Genomic DNA, 17,535 nt, shown 5'->3' on the forward strand with positions numbered 1-17,535 from the left:
AATTTGTATTTACATTTGATATTGTGCTTGACGGTTAAGAAAACATGTTGAGGAGTCGAAAGAAAGTCCAAACCTCATTTAAAGGCTATTACATTTTTCCTACTCTTTTTTATATTATATTATAGTAATAGATACTAGCTACCCGTCCCGGCTTCACTCGGGTACAATAAGGGGATGGATACAAATTTTATATTGAAGAACACATATAAAAAAAAAACAATCTCCATTTTCCAGATGGGAAAGTTAAAACTCTGGCTTTGTCAGTTGTAATATACATGGTTTGTTATTCCCTTCCTCTTGAATATCTATTTTTATTTATTCATGAAAGCCGCAATAACATTCACTTGCGTTTTAATTTACGTTGCGTAGTTTAAATGATCTAAGCGCAGGGGCGGCGGTAGGTGACTTTGTTGTATACGTTGTAGAGTTTAGCGATCCACCCCGACTGTGCACGTATAAAATTTATTAATATAGAAAATGATTTGATATTCATTTAAAATCTCACTCAGGAATAATGTAGTTTACCCTTACGACATTACCCCCTACATATAAATAAACATTTTTTTCTTTGTATTAGTATGTATGTATAATGTAGTATTTTAATTAAAATACATTTATGAACTTTTTGAAATAAAGTAAGATAAGATCTAAGTGAACTAAGGTAGCAAATCGTCCCTACAAAAGTTTGACGTCAATTCAGATGAATTGCGTGAAGCCCGAGAAGAACTCTGTCAAGCCACAAGCGGAGCACAGCACAGGATCGAACAGGGATGCATTATATCAACACGACCCCGCAGTCTCTCCGCTCCGTGTCCATGACGACCATCGTAGTGATTTTAGTTCGTAAGAATTCCACATTACACAGGACAAATATATTATGTTAAAGTTGACCACGAACTGAGGAAAGAATAAGCTATTATGTAAAGGCGAAGGTTACTTACAATAAAGCTAACCATTAACCCCTCTGTCTTTCTTCCATAATAATAACAATACATCTCCATTCTAATCCACAGGGATCGTACGAAAGGTTTGTGTTAAGTACAATTATCTTAACCTAGTTACCTAATAGTCAGGGTCGCCTTGGGCTCTGGAGGACAGAGACTTTGGATCAATTGAAGGGCAAAAAATGCCACTGATTTTTCCCTACTGAGGACCTTACTGGATTAGACGCACTGAGGCACTGATGATGAATTTATGCACATTTAATTACACTGGCCAAACATCATTGCTAAACCATATACATTTGGATATAATACCAATAAAACTATTAAAAAATACTTTTAGACTTTACACTACATAATTTTAATAAGTTACTGAAAAAAGTGCTCCCTCTTCGGCTTGTTAAGCAGAGGTTAGCTGCTAGATCATAATAAGCCGTACATACCTATCTATTCGTATGTATATCTTAAGCCGCTGTACTAACTTCACTAAGCCGTTCAACAGTAATCCTTTAGAGAACCGGTACGCTAACATAAACCGACCAAATTCGGTAATGTTTAATTATTCATATTTAGATTAATCTTCATGATACAAAAATAGTATTTCGATAACTTATAATACAATAAAATAAATGCATTTTATAAACGGTGCTCAAAACATCACGAAGTATTTATTATCACGTAACTTCCAAATTTAAATTTTGGTCTTTTTACATAGCCAATATTGTCAAATAATGTGTTAGTACATACTAAATGAAATAAATGGACAAAAAATGATGAAAGAAAAATATATTATTAAGGTAATACTTTATTTAAAACTAGTTTTTGCCAGCGCCTTCGCTCGCTTGTAGGTGTGAGGGTTGTTAAGTATGTCCTTTTCTATACACATGACAACATATACTCGTATGTGTATGTTCAATTTAATAATTATATGATAAGTAAATAAGGCATGAAAGCGTAACAAACCAATTAACAAATTTTTGTATTCGTAATATTAGTTAAGATTTTGTTTCCAAATTAAAATATCGAAGGGAATCGAATCTTGCAACTAAACTAAGTTGCATCCCAACAAATATTAAAGACGCCCTTTAAGCAATCCTTGATACCGTTGACATAAGGCTGAGGACAGAGATGAATCAATCATTAGTAAAGTACCAATTCTTATAATATTATTTACTAATAAAAGAGGAAACTTTCTTTGTTATGCCTAACGGAAGATACGACGAGATTCAGAGGTTTCAGTTTAAGATGATTGAACCTCTAACCTTGAACCATTGACTCTCTACCACGTATGTCTGTCTCAACGCTATAATCTTAAAAACCATGGCTGGATTTAGGGGAGAACAAGCTTGGCACTAGACCGTGGCTCCTACAAGACAGGGGCCCATACAATAGATATTTAAAAAAACATAATTCCGAATATTAACCATTTTTATGTATATGTATGTATTTAAATATAGAATATATTTTGACGTTTATTAATTACTATTTTAAAAGTTATTGACACTTACAAAAAGAAGAGCAAAAAAAAAAGCGTCAAATAAATACAAATATGTAAATTATTGAAAAATCTATCTGACAGAAAGAAAAATGTAAAATAATGTTCAAATCTTTTTTGTAAAATAATATAATGGGCCTCTGCTCCTTTGTTACTTCAGGGCCTCCAGACCTCTAAATCCAGCCCTGTCAAAAACTACGAGACGAAATTTCAGGTTTTATGTAAATTGAAGATATCAGTAAAAATCATACCGAGTGGTATAAAAATGGAACTGCGCTAAAAATAAAAAAAAATAAAAATTCTTACACTAAAACATTAGACTGTTAACTTAATACGTTGGAGTGACACATTTGACATTTATAAGATATAAAAACTTGTCGCAAGATTTACTTGTAGTAGATAAATAGGTAAATTAAATAATTTGATGTGAATCATTTTATGTATTTAAATTTTCAAACTAAGTAATTACGAGAAATTACGTTGCAAGTTAACAGTAAAATATTTAGTGTAAAGGTTTATTTTTTTTATTTTTAGCGCAGTTCCCTTTTTACACCAGTCGTCATTATTTTTTTTACTTTCAATTTATTTTTACTTTTTAGTAATTAAACGTTAAAGATATCTGCTTCTGAATTGAGTTGCAAGATTTCACCCGGTATATTTATACTTACATTGCATGTTAAAATAAAAGCTTTTAAAATACATACAAGTTGATAGCAGTTACACTTTATTAATTAAATAATTCAACAATTATGTATCCAGGAAAGATTGTACAAAGGAAATGTATATTTACGTAATATAATAATTTATTACGTGTTTAAATTTTTAAATTTAAAAGTTCATAATTATATAATTATCTCTTTGATCTTCGGATTGTATCCAAGGTTACGTATAATTATATTTATATTCATTTTATAATGAAATATTATAAATTAACTATACTTAAGAGCCGAGATGACCCTGTGGTTAAAACGCGTGAATATAAAACGATTATATGTGAATTTGTGTTTATAATTCTGTGTATATAATCTCATACTTGACTGTGTAGGAAAACATCGTGAGGAAACCTGCATGTGTCTAATTTCAACGAAATTCTGCCACATGTGTAACCACCAACCAGCATTGGAGCAGAGTGGTGGAATATGCTCCAAACCTTCTCCTCAAAGGGAGAGGAGGCCTTAGCCTTAGGAAATTTACAAGCTGTTAATGTTATGTCAATTATACTTATGAGTAGAACATTATTTTTTTATATTCTTGTGAATAAAAAGTATATTTGAATTCATTTCAATTAAGATATTTAAAAAAAACTTAGTATTATGACATATTACAGAGTTTCACAACACAAAATAAAAAGACAATTAGTATAGTGTCCACACACATACACATATATTATATAACTGTGTATAACATAAGACGCGCCAACTATATGTTCCATTGCGTATGTTTTGTTATAATTAATATATACATGACTTAGTTACATATATATATACTATCGATAATAATGAGTCCATTTTTTTTAATGCTTCAGAGCTGCGCCTATCCATTTTATATGAGGGCTGGATTGAAATTTACCATCAATAGTGATACTAAATAATTCAATTGATTCTAGTAGATCTATTACCTTTCAGTTGATATATACCTAAGTTCGTACATTTTCAACATTCTGTGTATAATATTTATTATTTATATAATTTAGTTCTCTTATTGTTATTCGATTTTTTTAATTCTCTCAATAAATTTACTGTAACATAAAACATAGTTTCGCCATTATCCAGTCATTATATACATATATATATATACAGGGTTATTGGTAATTCGACGTATTCTAGTTAGGAGGTGATAGGGGTGACTATTTGCGATAATTTTAACCCCCATATGCAAAAGTGAACCATTTTTGAGTTATCACGTTTTTTAGATTTTTTCAAAATAAGTCATAAATGCAACTTCAAAAATTTATTAAAAAAAGTGATAACTCAAAAATGGTTGACTTTTGCATCATGCATATGGGGGTTAAATTATCGCAAATAATCACCCCTATCACCTCCTAACGGGAATACGGCGAATTACCAATAACCCTGTATATATATATTTCATACAAACGAAAATGTGTATAATAGAAAAATTTCAAGTTAAGTTTTTCTATGCCCTCCCTTGTAGGTTCGTTTGCATTTTTCGGCCATTTTTGTGTGTATAATGACTGGATTATTCCTTTGTCTAAAATAAATCATTGAGCATCTTTCATGTGATAATTAAATCCAACCGTCTTTTTCTATACTATATTTAATACATAAAGATAAAAAATATTGCACAAATCGGACCGCGTAGAATGTTTACAAGAATGCTATCAGCATTTCAATTAATTGCAAAAAGAGTAAGCCAGCCCTGTCACTAGTGTGCCAATAAAAGAGGGTTTTAAACCTCTTCATTTTCTTATTAAATTTATTAATTGAATATGCTGCGTGGGTGGTACCTACCCAGATAGGCTTGCACAAAACTTTAACATCAATTAAAAGCGTTAGAGCTCCGTCCCCATGGATCGAAGCGTGATGTACACGTAATATCTATCCAGAGATGAGCACGTTCAAACAACTTCTTCAGCTTTATTGTATTAATGTGGATTTAGTATAACTTTGCATGGAAATAAAATGTGTGCGCTATACATTATGGTAAATATCGTATCGCTTTTTTTTTAACTCGAAAAGTATTTTCATTTATGTGTAACTTTGGTCTTAGAAAGTTCAAATCTTTCAAATTACTAATTTATGTTTATGTTTTTGTGGTCACCGGAAATGTTACAGTCTTCATTATCCAGTGCAATGTTTTTTAATGACCTGACTTCTATTTTCAGTTGTATTTGCCCACGAGACAAGCTTTTAAAGAATTATTTTTGGTAATATTGTCGTGTTACGTGACCATTATTTATGTTAAGAATTGATATTTCTAGCTTGTTATACCACATCTCAGATTCATTTCATAGAATACATTTAGAAGATTTTAAATTTTTTATAAATATTGTTGTTAAATGTTTTTATTCATTTTTAAAACCTGATGAATTTTTGTTGTTCCATTTCTTATAAATAATAAATATAATAGTATTCTTTCCTTCACATTAGTGGAGAAAACGACATGTTTGGGTTATATCCAGAAACCGGGCCTATCTTTGATTTATAAACAGATAGATTTTACTAAATCGCTAGCAAGTAGTTCCAACAAATTCTACTAGATGGTGTTATAACGCAGTTACTAACATATTCTAAGTTGTTCTACACTTGAAACTTGAAATTGTGTTTATATTTTGATTTAGTGTCTTTATGTATTCACTGCATAGAAAACTACAAAGTATTATCAATATAGATACACTATGGAACTACCATTTTTACATTTAATATTACTATTTCAAGATTATTTCTTTATAGTAAATGTGCGTAATTTCTCTTTAAAATTTAAATGTTGTCGTCGAATTGTTGAGATAAATAAAATATAAGTACTTATAGTGCGTTTTTCACGTGTTTTCCGTTCCACAAAAATAATGGCATTAGAATCAATGAATTGAAAAACATAAAGAAAAAATTAACATAATGTTTATAATAATACTGAACGACTTTTGCCGGTTTGTATAATTTATCTTTAAAGACAAACGCTATAACTATAATTACGAAACTAGAAATAATTTTTTCCCACATTTTATACACTTCTAAAGTTCAATTTAAAATAAAAAACTAAGAAAATAATTACTTTGAAAATATTAAAAGATTGCTTCTTGTGAACACTGATTTTAGAATGAGTTGAAAGATAAGCGTTATAGCCACACTAAAATAAATTATAATTCGTTTGTAGGTATGTTACAGCTGAAGTTTAAATCAAGGGATCAAGTAAACTAGCTTAGGCGAAAAGTTAAGTTGTTTAATTTTTGTGTACCCACAACATTTTAAGAACTTCTTAAGAATTTTTTTAAGGTTACCTATCCTAAGAACATTTAGGTTTAGTAAGTTATCTATAATAGATATTTTTTTGTTTTTGTAACATACATGTTACAAAAAAAATTGTTTTACTCTCCTAAAATGATGTAAATTAACTAAACGGCTTAAATACAATATTTTTTAATACACGTCACTAAAGTTTGTAAGTAAAATAGGTTTTTTTAACTATTCATTCTCGCGCCCAAACATTGTTTTGGAATATAGACATTCGCAATTTGAGAAATATATTCCAGTTATATTTCCAATTCCAGTCTATCTAATTTAAAAACAATTAAGAAATCGTTACGATAAATTAGAACAATATCAGCTATGTTTAATTATCAATCATAGCATATACATATATCTGCAGTCCTACATACTCAACTGATTTATCATCATCGACAAAACAATAATCAATATTAGTAATTGTTTGTCCGATAAAAAATGTTTGAGAAATATACTCATTTGACATATTTTATACAGTGTTGTATCACGAACGTGAAAAAATTATCAATTCCTTCTGGACAGCACACGCTACTTTATCAACGAAAGCGTACATCGTAATATTACACGAGGCAACCAAAACGTATTTTTTTTAGATTGTATGAACACTGATAATAATTATATCCATCTAACCGGTTCTGACTTCGGCGGCCATTTTCAAGAGCGAATAACCAATTAAAACATAGTATCGTGCACAAGTATGTGCGCAATCTCACGTGGAGTCTCTGTTCTCTTACTCAATAAACCGGAATAGATATATCCGGGGAGGACGGAATATCTGACACAAACGGAAATAGTCTAGGCGCAGAAGCAACGGCTTTCCAACGGCACGAGAATGTTAACACAACCGATTTCTAATATATAATATACCACTAAGAATTTCTTACGATACTACAACTGTACACACACATACATACATACATACATACATACATATATAAACACTCACACACGTATACTCACGCAATCACTTCATTACACCTATTACACCGAATGCATATTGCTTGTATAATATGGTAACGGTTTGTCTTTGAAGACGATTTCAGGTTTGCTTAACTGCCATTAAACATTTAACAACGTATCTTGATGCTTTATGTTGCTGAGTTATAGAGAAATATTCAACTACTATCGACTTGTCCCGACTTCGTATGGATAAAACGTTCACCCTCCCCTTTCAAGTTGAAGTACCAAAAAAACAGTTTTAGTAAGCGTCGACGTCAGAAATGGAGTAATTATTTTAAATCTCAATCGGCTTTATAGTTTCAAAGATCTCTTGATAAGTGATATTTCTCTCATTTGTAAATTATGAAGCAGTACCAATTAAATATAACAACATTAGTTACCATATTTAAATATTAATACGCAACCTTTAAAAATATTCAACTGTACTCATGAATTTTGTTTGCGTAATAATATAGTTAATTTGAATGTAATGTTCATAAGTCCGTAGCTATCTGTTTGATCTCCTAATTAAATCCAACGCTACCCATAATTATGTATGTATAATCACATTGCAATGGGAAAATATTTAACAAAATAATCATAACTAATGTAATAATGAATAATTAATTATTTGACAGTTAATATTTTACAATCGTTTGAATAAAATGGGCGAATATTCAGATTATCATCATTAAATGGCAATATTATAAAATTAAACAAAAGAAACTTATTATTGCTGTGGTATTCGGCGCTCTGTATATACTATACTATAATATGATACTTAAAAATAACACTAGAACATTGTTAAAAATTATGAGTGTTGTGCAATACGAACTTGATTACAGAGGTCGAATAATCGTGCTGATTGCGCGGCTGTAACTGCAACAGTTCGTAATGAGTCGCAACTGCTTATTGCTAACAAGGTATAGCCATACCAGCATGCTGCATGGTGAATGTTTCTATTAAACCCCGAAATTGAACGAACTAAAACGAACGAACGAACGAATTGCGCGAGAGCCCAATGGCAAAAACAATGTGCGGATCTAGATCAGATATAGAAAATCTAGAATTTTTTGAAAGAGTTTATTGCCCAGTAGATTCATATATTCTAGATTCACCGTGCTAGAGAATAACTGAAACTATACTAAATGACATTATTTCGTGTTATTATTTTAGACGTATTGTTAGGTGGAAACTAGTAAATAATAAAGTAGAATTAGGTTGAACTTATTACGTCACAGTAGCATACGAAAGCGATCCCGTGGCGGCCGCCGAATAGACGACGAGGGTACGGCTGGTTTTCTAGCGGGTATTCTGATGATCCGGGGCGCACTCGGCGACCTGGGGGCCGGTGAGTCCCAAATACCCCCATACTTCCACGTAGAGAAAATGCGTAACGCATTTTTCCAGCGAGATAAAATAAAAATAGTTTAATATATTTGAAAACTATTAAATAATTCTATCATTCACCTCAATTTATATATATATATATATATATATATATATATAAATTGTAAGTTGTCTATATATATATCCATACTATAAGGGTTGAAAGTTTATATGTAAGTCCGTAATTTTTTTTAATTAAAAAAATGAAACTTTTTTTTGAGATACCGATTAAAAATGAGGAGATACGTATTTAAGCGTTTCTGGATATTTTACGCCTAAAAGGAGAAATAGGGGTTGACCTTCGTATACAGGTTAGTCTGGAAGTCCGTCATTTTTGAAGTTAGAAGCTAGAAACTTTATTTTTGGGATGCCGTTTAAAAATTATTTGATACGTATTTAAACGATTTTGGATATTTTACGCCTAAGGAGGGAAATAGGGGTGACTTTTCGTATATAGGATAGTCTGGAAGACTCTCATTTTTAAAGTTAAAAGTATGAAATTTTATTTTGTGTCACTGATTAAAAATGAGTTCATACGTATTTAAGCATTTCTGGATATTTTACGCCTAAGGGGAGAAATAGAGTTTGACATTTCGTATACAGGTTAGTCTGTTAAGTCCGTCATTTTGAAGTTAGAAGCATGAAATTTTATTTTTGGGCTACCGATTAAAAAATAGTAGATACGTAATTAAGCATTTCTTGATATTTTAGGCCTAAAGGGAAAAATAGGTGTTGACATTTTGTATATAGGTAAGTCTGGAAGTCTGTCATTTTTGAAGTTAGAAGCTACAAATTCTATTTTTGGGCTACCGATTTAAAATGAGTTGATACGTATTTAAGCGTTTCTGGATATTCTACCCTAAGGGCTGAAATACACACCAATGTGGTATACAAAGAGGTATTACATTAACGCAATATTTTAAGTTAATTTGTAAATATATTCATATTCTACGCGGGTTAACAGCTACTATATATATATATATATATTGACATTCAATATTGTTATTGTTAATTAGCGTAAAATAAATAAAGTCGTATAAATAATGTACATGACTAGTATAAATATACTAGTAATAAGAAATATATCAAATGAGATTTCAAACCTAATGTGTAATCATTTTTAATATAAGTACGTAATTTTTTTTTAATACCGATAATTTATAAAAACCTATATATAAATTCGTGCGTCTCTTAAACTAGTATATAATATGGAAAAATAAACTCGTCGAATATGTTATATTATTAATAAATTAATTTTCATATACATTCCGTTCCTACGAGTGTGCTATTCCATCTACATTTATATACTTACTAAAGTTAAGCTTTGTGTTGTAATTGAAATGTCATTATATTTGTATAGCAGCATAATAATTTTTATCTATTCTAGAACTAGACCGGCCGAATGCTGTTTAACTTCGGTGATTAGAAAAAAGAAAATTGTATACAATTGGTGTTGGTTTCTTAACATAATCAGTCTGAACGATTTCCAAAAATTTGAAATCAATAAGTCCCTCTTCATAGACTTGAACGAACCTGTTTGGATTAGTCTCTGTAAATGCACGTCAATTGCACACTTGCATTTCGATGTCGATTGACGTCCCGCATTTCCGACCTTTCCGACGCACTAATTCTACAGGACGCACTATGTTAACCAAAATTAATCGTAAATTATCAATATTATTTTGTAGCTCGGTTAAATAAGCCTCACAATAAAGTTTAAAAACCAGTGGTCAACTCAACCTTTTTTTTTTTGTAGTGTAATCAAAGTCTTCACAAGATTCTTATTATATATTTATGTGGAAATATTTTCAGGACTATATAAAAATGAATAATGTTTTATATGTTCTCAATAATTAATTTTAAAATTGTAAAATAAATAATTTTATACTTATAATTTACATCAATACTAGCTGTTACCCGCGGCTTTGCCCGCGTAGAATATGAATATATTTACAAATAAACTTAAAATATTACGTTAATGTAATACCTCTTTGTATACCACATTGTTGTGTATTTCAGCCCTTAGGGTAGAATATCCAGAAACGCTTAAATGCGATTCAACTGATTTTTAAACGGTAGCCCAAAAATAAAATTTCATGCTTCTAACTTCAAAATTACGGACTTCCTTATACACGTTCAACCCCTATTTCACCCCTTTAGGGGATAGAATTTCGTGGTTGTCATGATTTGTTAATTTATAAGTGTACAGCCTAAAATACAAGTTTTATGCTTCTAGTTCTAAAAGTGACAATACTTTCAACAACTTACAACATTTTATCCCCCTTTTCAACCCTTTACAGCACTTTTTTCTAAATAAAAAGTAGCCTATGTCCTTTCTCAGGCTCTAGACTATTTGTGCACCAAATTTCGTTTAAATCGGTCCAGTAGTTTTGGCGTGAATGCGAGACAGACAGACAGACAGACAGAGTTACTTTCGCACATATAATATTAAGTATGGATAGTATGGATTTTTTTTTCGATTTAAGTTGTCATTTATTTCTTCGCTTTATATGTTAGGTCCTTACATGTGAAATTACCGTTTAGTCGTACTAACCAATTTGACCTGAAATATCAATAAAATATTTCAAATTTATAAATTAATTTAGCTGCTACATTTGAGTTTTGAAAACAGTAATTCATTTGTTTTTTTCCTCATTATTATTTTCTTTGGCGTTGCTTATTACCGCATCATGGAAAACATGAAATATCGGTATATTTACGAGTACGAGTTCTACCGTGGCACCAGTGCTGCAGAAACAGCTCGAAGGATTAATTATATGTACGGCGCTGGTGTCGCAAAAGAAAGCACGCCACGTTTTTGATTTTAACGTTTTCGTTCTGGAAATTTCGACCTTCAGAACCAACCCCGTGGATGGCCGAAGACCAAAATGGAAAATGAAGAATGAAGGCTATTGTGGAAGCGGAACCATGACAAAGCACTTCAGAGATAGCTGCAGGCTTCGGGGTATGTGATTAAAGTATTTTAATCCACTTGAAGCAAATCGGGAAAGTAAAAAAACTTGAACGATGGATATCTCATGAATTGAGTGAATCGAACTTACAAAAACTTGTGAGTGTTTGGTGGACTATAGCCGGTGTCGTTCACTACAGCTTTTTAAAATCTAGCCAAACGATTACGGCAAATATCTATTGTCAGTAACTGCAAACCATGAAGGAAGAACTAGCTGCTAAACAACCGAGATTGGTCAATCGCTCTAAGCCACTGCTGCTTCACGACAACGCAAGACCACACACTGCACAATAAACAACCACTAAGTTAGATGAACTACAATTGGAATGTCTGTGACATCCACCGTACTCCCCGGACTTTGCTCCAATTTGTCTCATTTTGAAGAGCTCCAGTCGTAGATGTGCAGAAAATTAAAGTGGAGTCTTGATAGTATTTTACTAAATTGTTACGAATGAACAAAGAATTTCTAAAATCTAAAAAATCTTTTAAATAAACGCGAAGTTTCGCGTGAGACCGACTAGTTAAATACGACTCCATCAAGTTGATCAAGTATACTCGTTAATATATAAAAAAAACAAAAAAAAAAGAATATAAACAAGAGAATCAAAACCGTTTATTTTAACAGAGAAACTTTGTATAATTTAATCGTCCAATAAAAAAACTACTCATTTTTATCATGCTAAGATATATTCGTACATTAACTGTATTGATTGAGTTCGTGAGTGTAAGGGATATATCTTCTCGGATCATGGGATCTCAAAGTCGGTATTACATAGGTTGAAATCAGTGGTTCTTGCAGTGTGTGTATTTAAAAGCGAAAGGCACCACTTATCAGGCAGCGTAAATGTTCGCCCGCCTTTAGATTAGAATTTTTTAGCTCTCCCTTTCTCCCTAAGAAACAGACAAAGGTTTTTTTCAAACAATACCTAAAATTGATATGAATTGAAAGACAAGAAATACAATTATTTTCTTCTTATCAATGATTTTAGATTTAATTAAAATTAATCTTTGTCCTCTGTAATATCTTGGATAGTTTAGTTCAATGTTTCTAAAGGGTAGTCTGAAGGTAAGGTACTCAGTAGCTCCTCCGATATTTCCTTGAAAACTCTTTCCATATTACTGTGAACCCGATCTATAAGGTCCGGTACATCATCCTTCGTCAAACCCTCGGTGGACACTGGCTCCAGACATTGCACTATGACATGACCTAATCACAAGAGGTAAAAAGATCTTTAATTTATATTGTCACACTTAATTTATATTATTATTATAAATATTACATATACATTTCTTACCACGATTAAAAATATACTTTTTGTTATTTATAAAATAATACCGCGAAATCACGATTGGAATTATGGGTACTTGACTTTCTACAGCCATGTTAAAGGCGCCTTTCTTAAATGGCAGGAGCTTTGTGAAATTGTTATTTCTTTTACCTTCTGGAAAGATTACAATCTTAGTCTGAAAAAACAAGATTTCTATTATTTAGGAAACAATCATAACTATGCTTTTAAAGTAATTGAAAAAAATATAGAATTTCCAGAACATTCAATACTGCCATCAGTCATGACTGTTATTTTTCATGTCATCTTTATCACAATGTGTCACCTGAAATATACCTTATTCTGAAAAAACTTTTTCGCTTTCATCTGTAAAATCTTAACCGCATCCGAAGGTTTTCTTCTGTCTATGAAGATAGTATCCATCAAATACACGGCCAACCCTAATGGAAAATAATACATAAATTCCTTTTTTGAAACACACGTTGCTTTACCCCAAACTTGCCATAAGATTTCCATGCCTGTAAATCAAAAATTTATTTTATTTATAAGTCTACGATATCACACACATCCACACATGCAGATAAACATAACGTACATATTAAGTCCACCGCAGACTGGTGGTTTAATAAAACGACAGCTCCTTTTTCTTCGGTAACGATTTCAAAGTTTCTTAGGTGCCATTTAATATTTATCAAATCTGATGTGAATCGAGATGCGCGTGCCATTATGCTGAGGACAAGCGAATTAAATAATTAATAAGTATTAAAACTACTAAAAAACCCATTCCTATACTAAATATATAAACAAAGTTAAGATCTAACTGTTTAGTGTATGAATATGTATATATATTCATACACTAAACAGTTATATATATATATATATATCGTAATCGTCAGTAGAATTATATAGACATTTTTTTTTCTAATTCCGTTGATCTTTCCCCCTTTTTCCCAGCAAAGTGGACGGGTAAAATATTATAAAGACGTAAGTTTTGTTTATTTCTTTTTCCTACTTTCACGATACTATATTCACTACTATATTATGTGGTTTCAGCACGAACATAGACTATGTTTTATGTACGTAATATAATAATAATAATAATACCAAACGATACAACCGCTGCCAAAACTGCAATAGATACCCAATACATTAAATCGGACCGTATGCGGTTGTTTGTCTTTTATAAAAGACCTTCATTAACACATTTTATGTTTGTAAAAGGGGGGGAATCCAAACAGGAGTTTAATTATCCCAAAGTTTAATCCTTATCAAAATAACAACCATTTTATTTTTAAACAGTTTTTTTATGTAGATAATTATTGCTTTGATAAAATATAATCGGGGCATGTCGTACAATGTAGAGCGAGCTCTCGAGTTAGAGCGACATTTATAGCTAAATATTTCAACTACTGGTAGCAATATTTGGATCTATCAAATCAATTAATTTGGCTCAATTTTATAATTATGAACAAATTTGCCTAAAAGTTTCATTCGACACGTGATTTTATTTGGTGAGAAAATTTCGTTAAGCTTAATTGTTCTTAAATCCGTAGTATTCCGTTTGGACTCCGTATCACACCCAAGGTTAAGTATAATTGAAAACATACTTAAAAATTATGCATGTGAATATAACAAAATATATATTATAATTATTTGATAATTGAACCTTTAAACTCGTGTGAATATTAAGTAAAAAAAAATTCATAATTGTTTATGAAAAAAAACTGATTTATAAAATTGATATACATAGTTTTCGGATTGTTGTTTGTTGTCCTCAAACGTCAATCCCCTTATTAGGATTATTATGTTTGTCCGTCGGCTCTTATTTTATGTCACCTGGATGTATTTATGTTAAATAGATAATAATTTCTCCCAACCGTACCTCTTCCTCAAATGCAGAAGAGGCCCACAGTTGTGAGGCATTTACAGACTCTTACTTTATTGTTCTTTTACTAATCAATTATATTTAATGTACATTAGAAATGCTTGGAAAGAAAAAGATGCTATGAGTAGATGCATTACAACATTAATGAATACCATTGGGACCCTTATTAATGAAAACGACAATTTTACTATTAAGTAAAGGTAATTTTTTTATTCCCTATATTTTTATTATTTTTTGTTTATATGAATAGTATTCTTAAGAAAAAATAGTTGTTTTTCTGACCCTAGATAATGACTGCGTAACTCAATTTTGAAGTATTATATATCCTAACAGCTTTCGGAACGGATAACACAATTTTACTCAAATTCACTCACTCACTTGCAATGTCAACGCGCGACAATTAACAACCCTGTACGCCGTATGGTGGTTTCATCAACGCTTTTCTTAATTACTTCAACGCATTATGGTTTATTACAATGAAATCCACGACACGAATTCTGTGTTGGTCTTTATCAGTTCATTTCAATGATGACAAAAATTTATTCGTTTTTGGCCGTTCAGTAGAATACCATTTCATGCATTGTGGATAATTTAAAAAAAAAATAGATAAACAAATTCAAAACAAACAGATAAACAAATTCACTTTCGCATCTATAAGTTACAATTTTACTAGTTCTATCGTAGCGAGAAGAACGGCAAGATATCTTGATTTAAATTTGTTTATTGACAAAGCTACAAGTATCTGCGGGATTTTAGAAGTGAATACCTTGTCCAAGGAAAGATGTTTTGACGTTTCGAAGAGGGCTTATTTGGTGTTTAAAGATACTTTAATTATGTGTTTATACAATGTGCGAAATAATACATAGAATACTATTATAAATAGAACATGCCGCCGCTGTGCTGCTTTTTGTATCTGGATTGAGTATTGCTGTTGGCCCTATTGCCCTTTACAGCGTCACCGAACGTTGGGGCGAGTGTTAAGACTCTGCCTTAGGGTGAACCCTTTTGGGCTCGAGAGTGACGTTCATCCTGAGGGTGTCTCCTATGAGATCGCACCTCGGCTCAGAACGTACTCGGTGGGGGCTGTGCTGCTAATTTATTAAAAACATACTGAAGAGAGTCCTGTTCTGAAATATTTCAAATAGCAAGAAAAGTTCTTTTTATACTAACCAACCAATAAGAAGTCACAACTCTAAACTGTCGTTCTGATCAGAATCATAATCGCTATCGGTTAAGTGTCAAGAATACTTCTCAAGAATTTCTGGACTTACCCAATTGAAGAAAATTATATACGTTTCAAATCTAACCTAATTAATAATCCTATATAGTAAATGTTAAAGAGTATCAATTGAGTGGTTTTTTTTTGTCTTTCATCCACCGCTTTGACCGAGAGCCATTTTATGTATGTATATTACTCTAGATATATATTGTACCCACGTAGTTGTTACTTTAAATCAGATTGTGTTCGTTTAAGTCAGATTAACAAAGGCTACTTTTTTATAATAGATCTTTGTTTTGATTCTAATATTTTTGAACAAATACTAACAAATACTCAGGTTTTAGGGAGCTATTAAGTTAAAATATTCCTATAAATTCAATATAAAAACGATAAATTGTACATCATTCGAAGTTATATCCTCAACTTTAGATTCTGAACATTCCTTCTACTAAAAGGCGACACATATAAAATGTTTTTTTTAAAATCCAAATAAGAATAAAATAACATTATTAAAAACATAAATTCGTTAAATTTTAATGGCATTGAACACTATCTTTTTTATGAACTTATTCTAGAGGTATGCACTGATTGATGCATTTCTAATTCTTATAACGACTCTATACTGTTATTTACAAACAATAAATTATAGTCTAGGCGTTACATCATGTAAAATTTGCTCGATAATTATTTAAAGCGAGAACTTATCGAACAAGAATCAGTCAAGTCGAAAACAAAGGTTCTACCATTATAAAAACAAAATAGCCCAAAGAAATTATATGTGATGTAATTTGTACCATTTTGGAACATTCTTAAATAACGATTTGTACGGCAAATATTCAAAATACAAATTTAAAACAATAAAAAAATAAATACAATGTTTGAAATAGTCAAGTAAGAAATTACACAATACAAATACTTACTTTGTGTTCTTCACATTTTTCCCGTTCCACAAAAATAATGGCAATAAAATTAATGAATTAAAAACCAAAATTGAAAAGCTAATAATATATTTAAAATAATATTCCACGAGTTTTGCCGATTTGTAAAATATACCTTTCAAAACATACACTATAATTAAAATTATTAAAATAGGAGTAATAATATACCACATGATCAATATTTTTTAATACTTTTTATATATTAAAATAAACTATTTTAATTTATTTATATATATTTTTTCTAACGACCACTATGTTTGGCATAAGATACAAGTAAGTGCAAATCAGACCTTAATACAAAAATAAAAAAATGATGTTAACAAAAAACTGTTAACTTAACTGTACGTAAAAACGTGAGAATGTATTCAATTGTTTTATATATATTTTGTTCCGACTATAAGTATATATACATGTGTATGTACTTATATCCGAATCGGACTTTTTTGAATATTTAACATAATGATTAATTTAAAATAATTTAGACAGACCTTGATGTTCATTATTTAATGA

General features: G+C 30.8%; 1 protein-coding gene and 1 long non-coding RNA gene across 3 annotated transcripts in view; one reads left to right on the forward strand and one right to left on the reverse strand.

The window, feature by feature from the left end:
- The window catches only part of Ctr1a (Copper transporter 1A), a 315,878-nt gene that overhangs the window by 170,175 nt on the left and 128,168 nt on the right, over window positions 1-17,535 (forward strand). The window lies entirely within an intron of this gene.
- On the reverse strand, window positions 12,496-13,495 carry LOC113392578 (uncharacterized). Of its 2 annotated transcripts, XR_010310015.1 has the most exons (4): window positions 13,320-13,495; window positions 12,993-13,161; window positions 12,773-12,904; window positions 12,496-12,588 (listed from the first exon to the last, which is right to left on the reverse strand). It is a non-coding gene; the product is annotated as an uncharacterized LOC113392578 (long non-coding RNA). The 2 variants fall into 2 exon arrangements; XR_010310014.1 differs by lacking the exon at window positions 12,496-12,588 and having other exon boundaries at window positions 12,729-12,904.

Source organism: Vanessa tameamea, chromosome 5 (genome assembly GCF_037043105.1).
Source record: "Vanessa tameamea isolate UH-Manoa-2023 chromosome 5, ilVanTame1 primary haplotype, whole genome shotgun sequence".
Classification (NCBI taxonomy): domain Eukaryota; kingdom Metazoa; phylum Arthropoda; class Insecta; order Lepidoptera; family Nymphalidae; genus Vanessa; species Vanessa tameamea.